This window comes from Sorex fumeus, unplaced genomic scaffold, assembly GCF_029834395.1.
Source record: "Sorex fumeus unplaced genomic scaffold, SorFum_2.1 ptg000039l, whole genome shotgun sequence".
In the NCBI taxonomy this organism is placed as follows: domain Eukaryota; kingdom Metazoa; phylum Chordata; class Mammalia; order Eulipotyphla; family Soricidae; genus Sorex; species Sorex fumeus.
In genome coordinates this window covers 11441248-11456824 of record NW_026606096.1, presented here as the reverse complement: position 1 = coordinate 11456824, position 15577 = coordinate 11441248, and positions in this window count along the sequence as shown.

Sequence of the window (15577 nt, the reverse complement as noted above, 5' to 3'; positions counted from 1 at the left end):
CCTTTCTGACACTACATAGTATTTCATTGTGTAGATATACCAAAGCTTCTTTAACCAGTCACCTGTTCTCAGGCACTCTGTTTTTTTTCCAGATTCTAGCTATTGTAAACAGTGCTGCAATGAATAGACAACTGCAGATGTGTCTTCGACTATACTTTTTTGCCTCTCTGGGGTATATTCCCAGGAGTGGAATTGCTGGGTCAAATGTGAACTCAATTTCCAGTTTTCTGAGAATCGTCCATACTGTTTTCCAGAAGGGCTGAAACAGTCGGCAGTTCCACCAGCAGTGAAGGAGGGTCCCTCTCTTGCCACATCTGCTCCAGCACCGGTTGCTTTTGTTCTTTTGGATGTGGGCCAGTCTCTGTGGTGTGAAATGATATATCATTGTTGTTTTGATCTGCATCTCCCTGATGATTAATGATGTAGAGCATTTTTTCATTTGTCTTTTAGCCATTCGAATTTCATCTTTGATGAAGTTTCTGTTCATTTCGTTGCCCAAATTGCTGATAGGGTTGGATGTTTTCTTCTTGTGGAGTTCAACCAGTTCTTTGTATATCCTTGATATCAGCCCCTTGTTGGATGTGTATTTGGCGAATATCCTTTCCCATTCTGTCGGCTGTCTTTGTATTTTGGTCATTGTTTCTTTTGAGGTGCAAAAACTTCTTAGTTTAATATAGTCCCATTTGTCTATCTCTGTTTTCACTTGCTTAGCCAGTGGCATGATATCTTTGAAGATACCCTTAGCTTCAATATCATGGAGGGTGTTTCTGACTTTGTATTCAATGTACCTTATGGATTCCAATCTGATGTTGAGGTCTTTAATCTATTTTGATCTTACTTTTGTACATGATGTTAGGCAGAGATCTGAGCCCATTTTTTGCATGTAGCTGTTCAGTTTTGCCAGCACCATTTGTTAAAAAGGCTTTCCTTACTCCACTTCACATTTTTTGCTTCTTTATCAAAGATTATGTGATCATATGATTGAGGGGAGTGTCAGTGTATTCAACTCTGTTCCATTGGTCTGCTGTTCTGCCTTTCTTCCAGTACCATGCTGTTTCAATTAGTACTGCTTTGTAGTAGAGCTTGATGTTAGGGAGGTTGATTCCTCCCACTTTCTTTTTCCCAAGAATTGCTTTAGCTATTCGTGGGGGCTTATTGTTCCATATAAATTTCAGGAGTGTTTGCTCCATTTCTTTGAAGAATGTCATGGATATCCTTATAGGGATTGCATTGAATTTATACAATGCTTTCGGTACTATTACCATTTTGACAATGTTAAGTCTCCCGACCCATGAGCAGTGGATATCTTTAGATTTCCTCATGTCCTCTTTTATTTCCTGAAGTAGTATTTTGTAGTTTTCTTTGTACAGGTCCTTTACTTCCTTAGTTAAGCCGATTCCTAGGTACTTGATTTTCTGAGGCACAATTGTGAACGGCATTGTTTTTTAATGTAGCTTTCTTCTCTCTCACTGTTTGCATACAGGAAAGCCATGGACGTTTGGGTATTGATTTTATAGCCTGCAACTTTACATTACTATATAAGAATAACAAGCAATATGAGCTAAATTTGTGTCTCTTGGTGCTGGAGCAAGAGCACAATGGATAAGACATTTGCCTTGCACGAAGCCAACCAGGGTTCGATTCCCAGCATCCCATATGGTCCCCCCGCCCCGCCCCCCCCAGCACTGCCAGAAGTAACTCCTGAGTGCAAAGTCAGGAGTAACCCTTGTGCATCACTGGGTGTGATCAAAAAAGCAAAAATAAATAAATATACATAAATAAAGCGGTTGGGCATTTGCCTTGCAAGCAGCCAGCCCAGCCGAGCCAGGTTCAATTCCTCTGCCCCTCTTGAAGAGCCCAGCAAGCTACCCAGAGTATCTCGCCTGCATGTCAGAGCCTGGCAAGCTCCCCATGCCGTATTGGATATGCCAAACCCAGTAACAACAAAGTCTCACAATGCAGACGTTACTGGGCCTGCTGAAGCAAATCAATGAACAATGGGAGGACAATGCAGTGCAGTGCAGTATGAATAAATAAATTTTGTGCCTCTTAAGAGGACAGGCTTAGGGTAAGGTAGATGGGAAATTGGGTATGTTGGTGGAGGGAAGACCACACTGGTGATAGGTTTTGTGTTGGAACATTAAATGGGTGAAACAACTGTATTCTTAAGAACTTTGTAAATCATGGTGTTTAAGGTTTTATTTATTTAGTTACTTACTTACTTATTTTTTAAAGACACACGGTGGAGAGGTAGGTAGACTAACACAGAAGGGGAATTCTAACACCTGCTCCAGTGTGAGTAAATCTTGAAGACAATACAAACTGATCACAAACAACTATAAATAAATAGGATTCCACTGTTGAAGAAAAACTAATGACTTTTTGTTAGGCAGAGGTAAATTCTCCCAAAGGTTTTCGTCTTTCAAAGGAAGAGAAGTTTTTCTTTGAGAATTAAAGTGTAGAGATAACCCCCACGACTTTACAATTCCAAGGTCTTCTGGAAAACAGGTCATTTTAACAATGGGCTTTGGAGCCTGGCATTCTTTTACATATGTTATGATTGTTAAATATTCCTACTTCAGACCTCCCAAAGTGGAAGTACTGTCTTTGATCAGCCCGAACGTTGGAACTTTCCAAGAGCTTGCTAAAAGAGAAATGTGTTGTTTTGCCCTGATTTACTTCAAATGTAACCACCTTCCCTACTAAATCCAAAAGTATATACGCTAAAGGTCTGTTTTTAATCTGAAAAAGAAGCTGCAGAATGCATGAACTTCTCCCACAGGGTAGCCCTAAAACTCTGAAATAAAGCTTATTCTTCTATCCAAGGTAGAAAAATTATTTATTTTAGTCAACACCATTTATATGAGTTACCTATAGTGGTGCGAGACAGCAAAGGTAATAAGATGGGAGATGGGCGAAATGGGGAGTTACTGCTCCTCAGTTCAGAATCTGTTTTGGAAGATGAAAAAGTTCTAGAGAAAGATACTGGTGATAACAGGAAGAACTTACAATAATAAATGTATATGCACCTAATGAGAGACCAGCAAAGTACTTAAAACAACTACTCATAGATTTGGAAAAAGACATCAATAGCAACACAATACTAGTGGGAGACTTCAACACTGCTTTGTCACCTCTTGATAGATCAACCAGACTCAAGCTTAGCAAGGACATACTTCATTTGAGGGAAACAATGGAAGAAAGGGACTTAGTAGATATATACAGGACACTTCATCCACAAAAAGCTGAATACACATTCTTCTCAAGCGTACATGGAACATTCTCCAAGATAGACCACATGCTGAGCCACAAAACATGCCTCCATAAAATTAAGAAGGTAGAGATTGTATCAACAATCTTCTCAGACCATAATGCGCTGAAATTAGAAGTAAATCACACACAAAAACAGAAAACTAAATCAAACACCTGGAAATTAAACAGTGCACTATTGAACAACGAGTGGATTAGACAGGAAATCAAAGAGGAAATCAAAAGATTCCTAGAAACTAATGAAAATGAGAACACGAGTTACCAAAACTTATGGGACACAGCAAAGGCTGTGTTAAGAGGAAAGTTTATAGCTCTACAAGCATTCCTCAGGAAGGAGGAGCGAGCACACATAAGTAACCTAACCTCACAGCTTAAGAGCTTGGAGAAGGACCAAAAAAAGGAGCACAACCCGAACAGGAGAAAGGAAATAATAAAACTCAGAGCAGAGATTAACGAGATGGAAACCCAAAAAACAATCCGAAAGATCAATGAAACCAAGAGCTGGTTCTTTGAGAAAATTAACAAGATCGATAAGCCTCTAGCAAAACTCACAAAGAAAGGGAGAGAGAAAACCCTAATAAACCGAATCAGAAATGAAAAGGGGGTCATTACAACAGAAACCACAGAAATTCAGAGGATCCTCAGGGAGTACTTTGAGAAGCTTTATGCCACGGAACATCAAAACCTCGAGGAAATGGATAAATTCCTAGACTCCTACAGACTCCCAAGGCTGAACCAAGAAGACCTGGAATACCTGAACAGACCTATCACCATCAAGGAAATTGAAATGGTAATAAAAAGTCTCCCCAAGCACAAAAGTCCTGGCCCGGATGGATTCACTAGTGAATTCTTCCAAATCTTTAAAGAGGACTTACTCCCAATACTCTTTAAGCTTTTCCACGAAATTGAAATATCAAAAACACTTCCAAACAGTTTCTACGAAGCAAATATCACACTGATACCAAAAGCAGACAGAGATACCACAAAGAAAGAGAATTACAGGCCGATATCCCTGATGAACACAGATGCAAAGATCCTCAACAAACTACTAGCAAATAGAATCCAACTACTCATCAAAAAGATCATACACCATGACCAAGTAGGATTCATCCCAGGGATGCAAGGATGGTTCAACATTCGGAAATCAATCAACATAATCCACCATATCAACAAAAGAAAAGATAAAAAGCATATGATCATATCAATAGATGCAGAGAAAGCATTTGATAAGATCCAGCAGCCCTTTATGATGAAAACCCTAGCCAAAATGGGTATAGAGGGGACCTTCCTCAACATAATTAAAGCCATCTACCACAAGCCTACAGCAAGCATCATCCTCAATGGGGAAAAACTGAGAGCCTTCCCTCTAAGATCAGGGACGAGACAGGGATGCCCACTCTCTCCACTGCTGTTCAATATAGTACTGGAAGTACTTGCAATAGCGATTAGGCAGGAAAAAGATATTAAGGGCATTCAGGTAGGAAAGGAAGAAATCAAGCTCTCACTATTCGCAGATGATATGATACTCTACTTAGAGAACCCAATAACTTCCACCAAAAAACTCTTAGAAACAATAGACTCGTATAGTAAAGTTGCAGGTTATAAAATCAATACCCAAAAGTCCATGGCTTTCCTATACGCAAACAGTGAGAGAGAAGAAAGCAACATGAAAAAAACAATCCCATTCACAATTGTGCCCCAGAAAATCAGGTACCTAGGAATCAGCTTAACTAAGGAAGTAAAGGACCTGTACAAAGAAAACTACAAAACGCTACTTCAGGAAATAAAAGAGGACATGAGGAAATGGAAACATATCCCCTGCTCATGGGTCGGGAGACTTAACATTGTCAAAATGGCAATACTACCGAAAGCATTGTATAAATTCAATGCAATCCCTATAAGGATACCCATGACATTCTTCAAAGAAATGGAGCAAACACTCTTGAAATTTATATGGAACAATAAGCCCCCACGAATAGCTAAAGCAATTCTTGGGAAAAAGAAAATGGGAGGGAGGTACAGCCCGCCCCCAAGGGCCTGGGTTCCTCTCTGGGCACGCGCAGCTAGAAACAGCCCCGAGACAGCCGGTTTTCAACCCCTGAGCCGCGTGGGACGGGCACAGTGGCCCAGCTCTGGGCAACAAAGCTGAACGGCTCCAATTCCAACAGGTACAGCCCGCCCCCAAGGGCCTGGGTTCCTCTCTGGGCACGCGCAGCTAGAAACAGCCCCGAGACAGCCGGTTTTCAACCCCTGAGCCGCGTGGGACGGGCACAGAGGCCCAGCTCTGGGCAACAAAGCTGAACGGCTCCAATTCCAACAGGTACAGCCCGCCCCCAAGGGCCTGGGTTCCTCTCTGGGCACGCGCAGCTAGAAACAGCCCCGAGACAGCCGGTTTTCAACCCCTGAGCCGCGTGGGACGGGCACAGAGGCCCAGCTCTGGGCAACAAAGCTGAACGGCTCCAATTCCAACAGGTACAGCCCGCCCCCAAGGGCCTGGGTTCCTCTCTGGGCACGCGCAGCTAGAAACAGCCCCGAGACAGCCGGTTTTCAACCCCTGAGCTGCGTGGGACGGGCACAGAGGCCCAGCTCTGGGCAACAAAGCTGAACGGCTCCAATTCCAACAGGTACAGCCCGCCCCCAAGGGCCTGGGTTCCTCTCTGGGCACGCGCAGCTAGAAACAGCCCCGAGACAGCCGGTTTTCAACCCCTGAGCCGCGTGGGACGGGCACAGAGGCCCAGCTCTGGGCAACAAAGCTGAACGGCTCCAATTCCAACAGGTACAGCCCGCCCCCAAGGGCCTGGGTTCCTCTCTGGGCACGCGCAGCTAGAAACAGCCCCGAGACAGCCGGTTTTCAACCCCTGAGCCGCGTGGGACGGGCACAGAGGCCCAGCTCTGGGCAACAAAGCTGAACGGCTCCAATTCCAACAGGTACAGCCCGCCCCCAAGGGCCTGGGTTCCTCTCTGGGCACGCGCAGCTAGAAACAGCCCCGAGACAGCCGGTTTTCAACCCCTGAGCCGCGTGGGACGGGCACAGAGGCCCAGCTCTGGGCAACAAAGCTGAACGGCTCCAATTCCAACAGGTACAGCCCGCCCCCAAGGGCCTGGGTTCCTCTCTGGGCACGCGCAGCTAGAAACAGCCCCGAGACAGCCGGTTTTCAACCCCTGAGCCGCGTGGGACGGGCACAGAGGCCCAGCTCTGGGCAACAAAGCTGAACGGCTCCAATTCCAACAGGTACAGCCCGCCCCCAAGGGCCTGGGTTCCTCTCTGGGCACGCGCAGCTAGAAACAGCCCCGAGACAGCCGGTTTTCAACCCCTGAGCCGCGTGGGACGGGCACAGAGGCCCAGCTCTGGGCAACAAAGCTGAACGGCTCCAATTCCAACAGGTACAGCCCGCCCCCAAGGGCCTGGGTTCCTCTCTGGGCACGCGCAGCTAGAAACAGCCCCGAGACAGCCGGTTTTCAACCCCTGAGCCGCGTGGGACGGGCACAGAGGCCCAGCTCTGGGCAACAAAGCTGAACGGCTCCAATTCCAAACAGGAGACATTCCCAACTCCTCGCCCAGTGCCAGGGACTCTTTCCGGAGCCGCGGCCGCTAACGCGGCCGCGAAATATTTTCCCACTACATATGCCATAGGAACCATAAGCTAACTTCTTAGATGGAAACTTCTCTATTTTAGCTCAGCCACTAGAAATACAGTTGCCAATAACTCATAAGCCTATCTTAACTCACACTGCATATCAAGCAGAATAGTAACACTGAACGTGAAGGACTAAACCACACCTCTCACAATGGTAAAGCAACGCAAAAGCCCACCAAACATTCATATTGAAGAGTCTAGCCCAGATGACACCAACAGTACTGTAGTGTTAGACAACCTCTCTGACAAGGAATTCAGAAGGGAGCTACTTAGGATGCTTAGGGAATTAAAAGAAACAATGGAAAGCAATGCCAATAGAAGACAAGAGGATCTGAAGGCAGAAATGAGGAAAATGCAATCAGAAATGTCAGACCTGAAAAATCTCGTAGGCGAATTGAAAAGCTCAGTGGAAGGCCTCAGCAGCAGAGTAACAGCGGCTGAGAACAGAATCAGTGAGCTCGAAGATGAAGTTCAGAGACTCTCCAGAAAAGAGCAGAAAATGGAAAAGAGACTCACAATTCGGGAACAGATGGCAAGAGAAGATCGTGATGAAGCCAAGAGGGGTAACATAAGAATTATTGGAGTCCCAGAGGGACAGGAAGAAAACCTCGATGAAGAAGAAACTGTCAAAGACATCATTGCTACAACATTTCCAGAGCTGAAGAAAACTTGTGACCACATTCAGGAGGCCCGAAGGGTACCAGCTAGAAGAAATCCGAATAAAAATACCCCAAGACACATTCTGATCAAAATGACCAAAACCTTAGACAGAGACAAAATTCTGAAAGCAGCAAGATCAAAGAAAGAAATCTCTTACAAAGGAGCATCCTTAAAATTCACAGCTGATTTTTCTGATGAAACCCTCATGGCCCGAAAACAGTGGTGGGACATAGTAAAAAAACTCAATGAAATAAATGCCTCCCCCAAAATACTTTTCCCAGCAAGACTCTCATTCATAATAGAAGGAACAACACACAGTTTCACAGACAAACAACAGCTCAGGAACTTCATAGACTCAAAACCATGGTTACAAGAACAACTAAATGGGCTACTTTAAGGCAAGAAAGGCCCCTCAAATACACCCAATTTTAACATAACAATGGGACAAAATCCCATAACAATAATCTCTCTCAATGTCAATGGGCTAAACGCACCAATTAAAAGACATAGAGTGGCAGGATGGATTAGAAAATTGAACCCAACATTCTGCTGCCTGCAAGAAACGCATCTCAATAGTCAAAGCAAACACAGACTCAGAGTCAAAGGCTGGAAAACAATCCTACAGGCAAACAGCTCCCATAAAAAAGCTGGGGTAGCTATCCTTATATCAGACCACATTGATTTCAGAGTGAGGAAGGTCATAAGAGACAGTGAAGGCCATTACTTATTGATCAGAGGATCTGTACAACAGGAAGAACTTACAATAATAAATGTATATGCACCTAATGAGAGACCAGCAAAGTACTTAAAACAACTACTCATAGATTTGGAAAAAGACATCAATAGCAACACAATACTAGTGGGAGACTTCAACACTGCTTTGTCACCTCTTGATAGATCAACCAGACTCAAGCTTAGCAAGGACATACTTCATTTGAGGGAAACAATGGAAGAAAGGGACTTAGTAGATATATACAGGACACTTCATCCACAAAAAGCTGAATACACATTCTTCTCAAGCGTACATGGAACATTCTCCAAGATAGACCACATGCTGAGCCACAAAACATGCCTCCATAAAATTAAGAAGGTAGAGATTGTATCAACAATCTTCTCAGACCATAATGCGCTGAAATTAGAAGTAAATCACACACAAAAACAGAAAACTAAATCAAACACCTGGAAATTAAACAGTGCACTATTGAACAACGAGTGGATTAGACAGGAAATCAAAAGATTCCTAGAAACGAATGAAAATGAGAACACGAGTTACCAAAACTTATGGGACACAGCAAAGGCTGTGTTAAGAGGAAAGTTTATAGCTCTACAAGCATTCCTCAGGAAGGAGGAGCGAGCACACATAAGTAACCTAACCTCACAGCTTAAGAGCTTGGAGAAGGACCAAAAAAAGGAGCACATCCCGAACAGGAGAAAGGAAATAATAAAACTCAGAGCAGAGATTAACGAGATGGAAACCCAAAAAACAATCCGAAAGATCAATGAAACCAAGAGCTGGTTCTTCGAGAAAATTAACAAGATCGATAAGCCTCTAGCAAAACTCACAAAGAAAGGGAGAGAGAAAACCCTAATAAACCGAATCAGAAATGAAAAGGGGGTCATTACAACAGAAACCACAGAAATTCAGAGGATCCTCAGGGAGTACTTTGAGAAGCTTTATGCCACGGAACATCAAAACCTCGAGGAAATGGATAAATTCCTAGACTCCTACAGACTCCCAAGGCTGAACCAAGAAGACCTGGAATACCTGAACAGACCTATCACCATCAAGGAAATTGAAATGGTAATAAAAAGTCTCCCCAAGCACAAAAGTCCTGGCCCGGATGGATTCACTAGTGAATTCTTCCAAATCTTTAAAGAGGACTTACTCCCAATGCTCTTTAAGCTTTTCCACGAAATTGAAATATCAAAAACACTTCCAAACAGTTTCTACGAAGCAAATATCACACTGATACCAAAAGCAGACAGAGATACCACAAAGAAAGAGAATTACAGGCCGATATCCCTGATGAACACAGATGCAAAGATCCTCAACAAACTACTAGCAAATAGAATCCAACTACTCATCAAAAAGATCATACACCATGACCAAGTAGGATTCATCCCAGGGATGCAAGGATGGTTCAACATTCGGAAATCAATCAACATAATCCACCATATCAACAAAAGAAAAGATAAAAAGCATATGATCATATCAATAGATGCAGAGAAAGCATTTGATAAGATCCAGCACCCCTTTATGATGAAAACCCTAGCCAAAATGGGTATAGAGGGGACCTTCCTCAACATAATTAAAGCCATCTACCACAAGCCTACAGCAAGCATCATCCTCAATGGGGAAAAACTGAGAGCCTTCCCTCTAAGATCAGGGACGAGACAGGGATGCCCACTCTCTCCACTGCTGTTCAATATAGTACTGGAAGTACTTGCAATAGCGATTCGGCAGGAAAAAGATATTAAGGGCATTCAGGTAGGAAAGGAAGAAATCAAGCTCTCACTATTCGCAGATGATATGATACTCTACTTAGAGAACCCAATAACTTCCACCAAAAAACTCTTAGAAACAATAGACTCGTATAGTAAAGTTGCAGGTTATAAAATCAATACCCAAAAGTCCATGGCTTTCCTATACGCAAACAGTGAGAGAGAAGAAAGCAACATGAAAAAAACAATCCCATTCACAATTGTGCCCCAGAAAATCAAGTACCTAGGAATCAGCTTAACTAAGGAAGTAAAGGACCTGTACAAAGAAAACTACAAAACGCTACTTCAGGAAATAAAAGAGGACATGAGGAAATGGAAAGATATCCCCTGCTCATGGGTCGGGAGACTTAACATTGTCAAAATGGCAATACTACCGAAAGCATTGTATAAATTCAATGCAATCCCTATAAGGATACCCATGACATTCTTCAAAGAAATGGAGCAAACACTCTTGAAATTTATATGGAACAATAAGCCCCCACGAATAGCTAAAGCAATTCTTGGGAAAAAGAAAATGGGAGGAATCAACCTCCCGAACTTCAAACTGTACTACAAAGCAGTAATAATTAAAACAGCATGGTACTGGAACAAAGGCAGAACTGCAGACCAATGGAACAGGGTTGAATACACTGACATCTCTCCTCAATCATATGCTCATCTAATCTTTGATAAAGGTGCAAGTAATGTGAAGTGGAGTAAGGAAAGCCTCTTTAATAAATTGTGTTGGCATCACTGGACGGCTACATGCAAAAAAATAGGCTCAGAACTCTGCCTAACACCATGTACAAAAGTAAGATCAAAATGGATTAAAGACCTCAACATCAGACCAGAAACCATAAGGTACATTGAAGATAAAGTTGGCAAAACCCTCCATGACATTGAAGCTAATGGTATCTTCAAAGATGCCACGCCACTGGCCGAGCAAGTGAAAACAGAGATAGATAAATGGGACTATCTTAAACTAAGAAGCTTCTGCACCTCCAAAGAAACAGTGACCAAAATACAAAGACAGTCTACAGAATGGGAAAGGATATTCACCGAATACACATCTGACAAGGGGTTGATATCCAGGATATACAAAATACTGGTTAAACTCCACAAGAAGAAAACATCCAACCCCATCCAAAAATGGGGCAATGAAATGAACAGAAACTTTCTCAAAGAAGAAATCCGAATGGCAAAAAAGCACATGAGAAAATGCTCTACATCATTAATCATCAGGGAGATGCAGATCAAAACCACAATGAGATACCATCTCACACCTCAGAGACTGGCCCACATCAAAAAGAACAAAAGCAACCGATGCTGGCGTGGATGTGGCGAGAAAGGGACACTCCTTCACTGTTGGTGGGAATGTCCACTGGTTCAGCCCTTCTGGAAAACAGTATGGACGATTCTCAAAAAATTAGAAATTGAGCTCCCATTTGACCCAGCAATACCACTCCTGGGAATATATCCCAGAGAGGCAAAAATGTATAGTCGAAGTGACATCTGCACTTGTTTGTTCATTGCAGCCCTCTTTACAATAGCCAGAAACTGGAAGAAACCTGAATGCCCAAGAACAGATGACTGGTTAAAGAAACTTTGGTACATCTACACAATGGAGTACTATGTAGCTCTTAGAAAAGATGAAGTCATGAAATTTACATACAAGTGGTACAATATGGAAAGTATCATGCTAAGCGAAATGAGTCAGAAAGAGAGGGATAGACATAGAAAGATTGCATTCATCTGGGGGATATAAAGTAACAAAGTATGAGATTAATACCCAAGAATAGCTGAGATCAGCACCAGGAGGATTACTCCATAACTTAGAGGCCAGCCGGGTATCCTAGAGGAAAGGGCTATTCAGATAGAGAAGGGAGCACCAAATAAAGGATGTTTGGAGGATCCTCCCAGGAGGGGAGATGCATGTCGAAAGTAGACTATGGACTGAACATGTTTGCCACTCAATGCCTCTTTTGCAGACCACAACACCCAAAAGGAGAGAGAGAACACAGGGGATTGCCCTGCCACAGAGACGGGGGGATGGGGGGATGGGGGTGGGAGGGATATTATCCATGGTGGTGGAAAATGGGCACTGGTGGAGGGATGGGTATCTGATCATTGTATAATTGAAACCAAAGCACAAAAAATTGTAAATCTACAACTTTAAAAAAAATAAAATATAATAAAGGGGAAAAAAAAAAAAAAAGAAAAAAGAAAATGGGAGGAATCAACCTCCCGAACTTCAAACTGTACTACAAAGCAGTAATAATTAAAACAGCATGGTACTGGAACAAAGGCAGAACTGCAGACCAATGGAACAGGGTTGAATACACTGACATCTCTCCTCAATCATATGCTCATCTAATCTTTGATAAAGGTGCAAGTAATGTGAAGTGGAGTAAGGAAAGCCTCTTTAATAAATTGTGTTGGCATCACTGGACGGCTACATGCAAAAAAATAGGCTCAGAACTCTGCCTAACACCATGTACAAAAGTAAGATCAAAATGGATTAAAGACCTCAACATCAGACCAGAAACCATAAGGTACATTGAAGATAAAGTTGGCAAAACCCTCCATGACATTGAAGCTAATGGTATCTTCAAAGATGCCACGCCACTGGCCAAGCAAGTGAAAACAGAGATAGACAAATGGGACTATCTTAAACTAAGAAGCTTCTGCACCTCCAAAGAAACAGTGACCAAAATACAAAGACAGTCTACAGAATGGGAAAGGATATTCACCGAATACACATCTGACAAGGGGTTGATATCCAGGATATACAAAATACTGGTTAAACTCCACAAGAAGAAAACATCCAACCCCATCCAAAAATGGGGCAATGAAATGAACAGAAACTTTCTCAAAGAAGAAATCCGAATGGCAAAAAAGCACATGAGAAAATGCTCTACATCATTAATCATCAGGGAGATGCAGATCAAAACCACAATGAGATACCATCTCACACCTCAGAGACTGGCCCACATTCAAAAGAACAAAAGCAACCGATGCTGGCGTGGTTGTGGCGAGAAAGGGACACTCCTTCACTGTTGGTGGGAATGCCGACTGGTTCAGCCCTTCTGGAAAACAGTATGGACGATTCTCAAAAAATTAGAAATTGAGCTCCCATTTGACCCAGCAATACCACTCCTGGGAATATATCCCAGAGAGGCAAAAATGTATAGTCGAAGTGACATCTGCACTTGTTTGTTCATTGCAGCCCTCTTTACAATAGCCAGAAACTGGAAGAAACCTGAATGCCCAAGAACAGATGACTGGTTAAAGAAACTTTGGTACATCTACACAATGGAGTACTATGTAGCTCTTAGAAAAGATGAAGTCATGAAATTTACATACAAGTGGTACAATATGGAAAGTATCATGCTAAGCGAAATGAGTCAGAAAGAGAGGGATAGACATAGAAAGATTGCATTCATCTGGGGGATATAAAGTAACAAAGTATGAGATTAATACCCAAGAATAGCTGAGATCAGCACCAGGAGGATTACTCCATAACTTAGAGGCCAGCCGGGTATCCTAGAGGAAAGGGCTATTCAGATAGAGAAGGGAGCACCAAATAAAGGATGTTTGGAGGATCCTCCCAGGAGGGGAGATGCATGTCGAAAGTAGACTATGGACTGAACATGTTTGCCACTCAATGCCTCTTTTGCAGACCACAACACCCAAAAGGAGAGAGAGAACACAGGGGATTGCCCTGCCACAGAGACGGGGGGATGGGGGGATGGGGGTGGGAGGGATATTATCCATGGTGGTGGAAAATGGGCACTGGTGGAGGGATGGGTATCTGATCATTGTATAATTGAAACCAAAGCACAAAAAATTGTAAATCTACAACTTTAAAAAAAATAAAATAAAATAAAGGGAAAAAAAAAAAAAAAAAGATACTGGTGATGACTGCACAATGGTGTGAATGTCCTCGTGGCCACTGAACTGCTGAAACAGGGCAATACACAAGTACTAGAACCCCTATCTGGGATGTGCAAGGCCCTGAATATGATCCTGATGCATCACACAGCCCAGCCTGTTTCCCATCAGCACTGCTCAACCTGAGTAGCAAGCTGTCAGGCCCTCACTGCCATGCAAACCACAGGAATAATTCGCAACAGCAGCGCCTATGGGAGAGGGCTCTAGAAAAAAAGGAAGGAAGAAGGAAGAACAGAGGGAGGGAAGGAGGGAGGCAGAGAGGGAGGGAGGGAGAGAGGGAGGGAAGAAAAGAGGGAAGAAAGAAGGGAGAGGGGAGGGAGAGAGGTCATAATGCTGATACCAGGAGTTAATTTCACTCTGAAGACTCCTGGTTCATGTTTCAATTATCAAATTCAAATACAAAATCAGCAAGTACTAAGAGACAGGCAACTCATTTGCCTCTGTGCAGAGAGTTCTGATGGATGATGACAGGTGAGCTCTCACCTTGAAGTTAATGCCAGTTATAAAGCTCAGGGCTACACACAGGCTGGTTGTACTGTACCCGCATCTCTGGGGCCATGAGCACCTTGTTTAGAGGAGTTCTCTGTCCATCAATCTCACCTGTGACTGTCAAGCTATCTGGTGCTTATTAAGGTATTCATCCACTGTTGTTTTCTTCTGCTACTGGTAAAACTATTTTTTATCTCTGTTCTGCTTAAAGTATAGCTTTGACCTGTTATATAAAAATAGAGCTAATTGTGAGAAAAGGTGAAATCATGAAATTTGCGTATAAGTGGATAGACATGGAGAGCATCATGCTAAGTGAAATGAGTCAGAAAGAGAGGGACAGACATAGAATGAGTGCACTCATTTGTGGAATATAAAGTAACCTAATTTGAGACTAACACCTAAGGACAGTAGAGATAAGGTGCCAGGAGGATCACTACACAGTTTGGAGGCTGGCCTCACGTGCTGGGGGAAAAGGCAGTTGGGATGGGGAAGGGACCACTAAGTAAATGATGGTTGGAGGGAATGCTTGGGATGGGAGATGCGTGCTGAAAGTAGATTAAGGACCAAACATGATGGCCTCTTGGTATCTGTATTGACCAAAAGTAAAGAGAAAGAAGGAATGTACTTGCAACAGGAAGGGGGTGGGATGGGGTGGGGGAGGCGGGAGAGATACTGGGGACATTGGTGGTGGAAATGTGCACTGGTAGAGGGATGGGTGCCTGATCATTGTATGACTGAAATGTAATCAAGAAAGTCTGTAACTGTATCTCATGATGATTCAATAAAAAAATAATAATAAATAGAGCTAATAAATACTGTTTACTCCCTGATAAGGGAAACCCTCAGTCAGATAATATAGAAAGTCTCCTGCTTTTTTATAATAGGTATCAAATGACTTTATTATTTAAGGAAGTCTCTTGAAAAAGTCAACTATTTAACTTTCCTCTAGTCTTTATACATAAAACAAATTGCATTCTTTTAATTTCACACATTTATAAACCATCTATGACTCGGCTCAGACAGCTTTATGGACAACACTTTACAACGTTCAAACAAGAGAAACAAGTTAAGCTATGTAAACTCTTCTG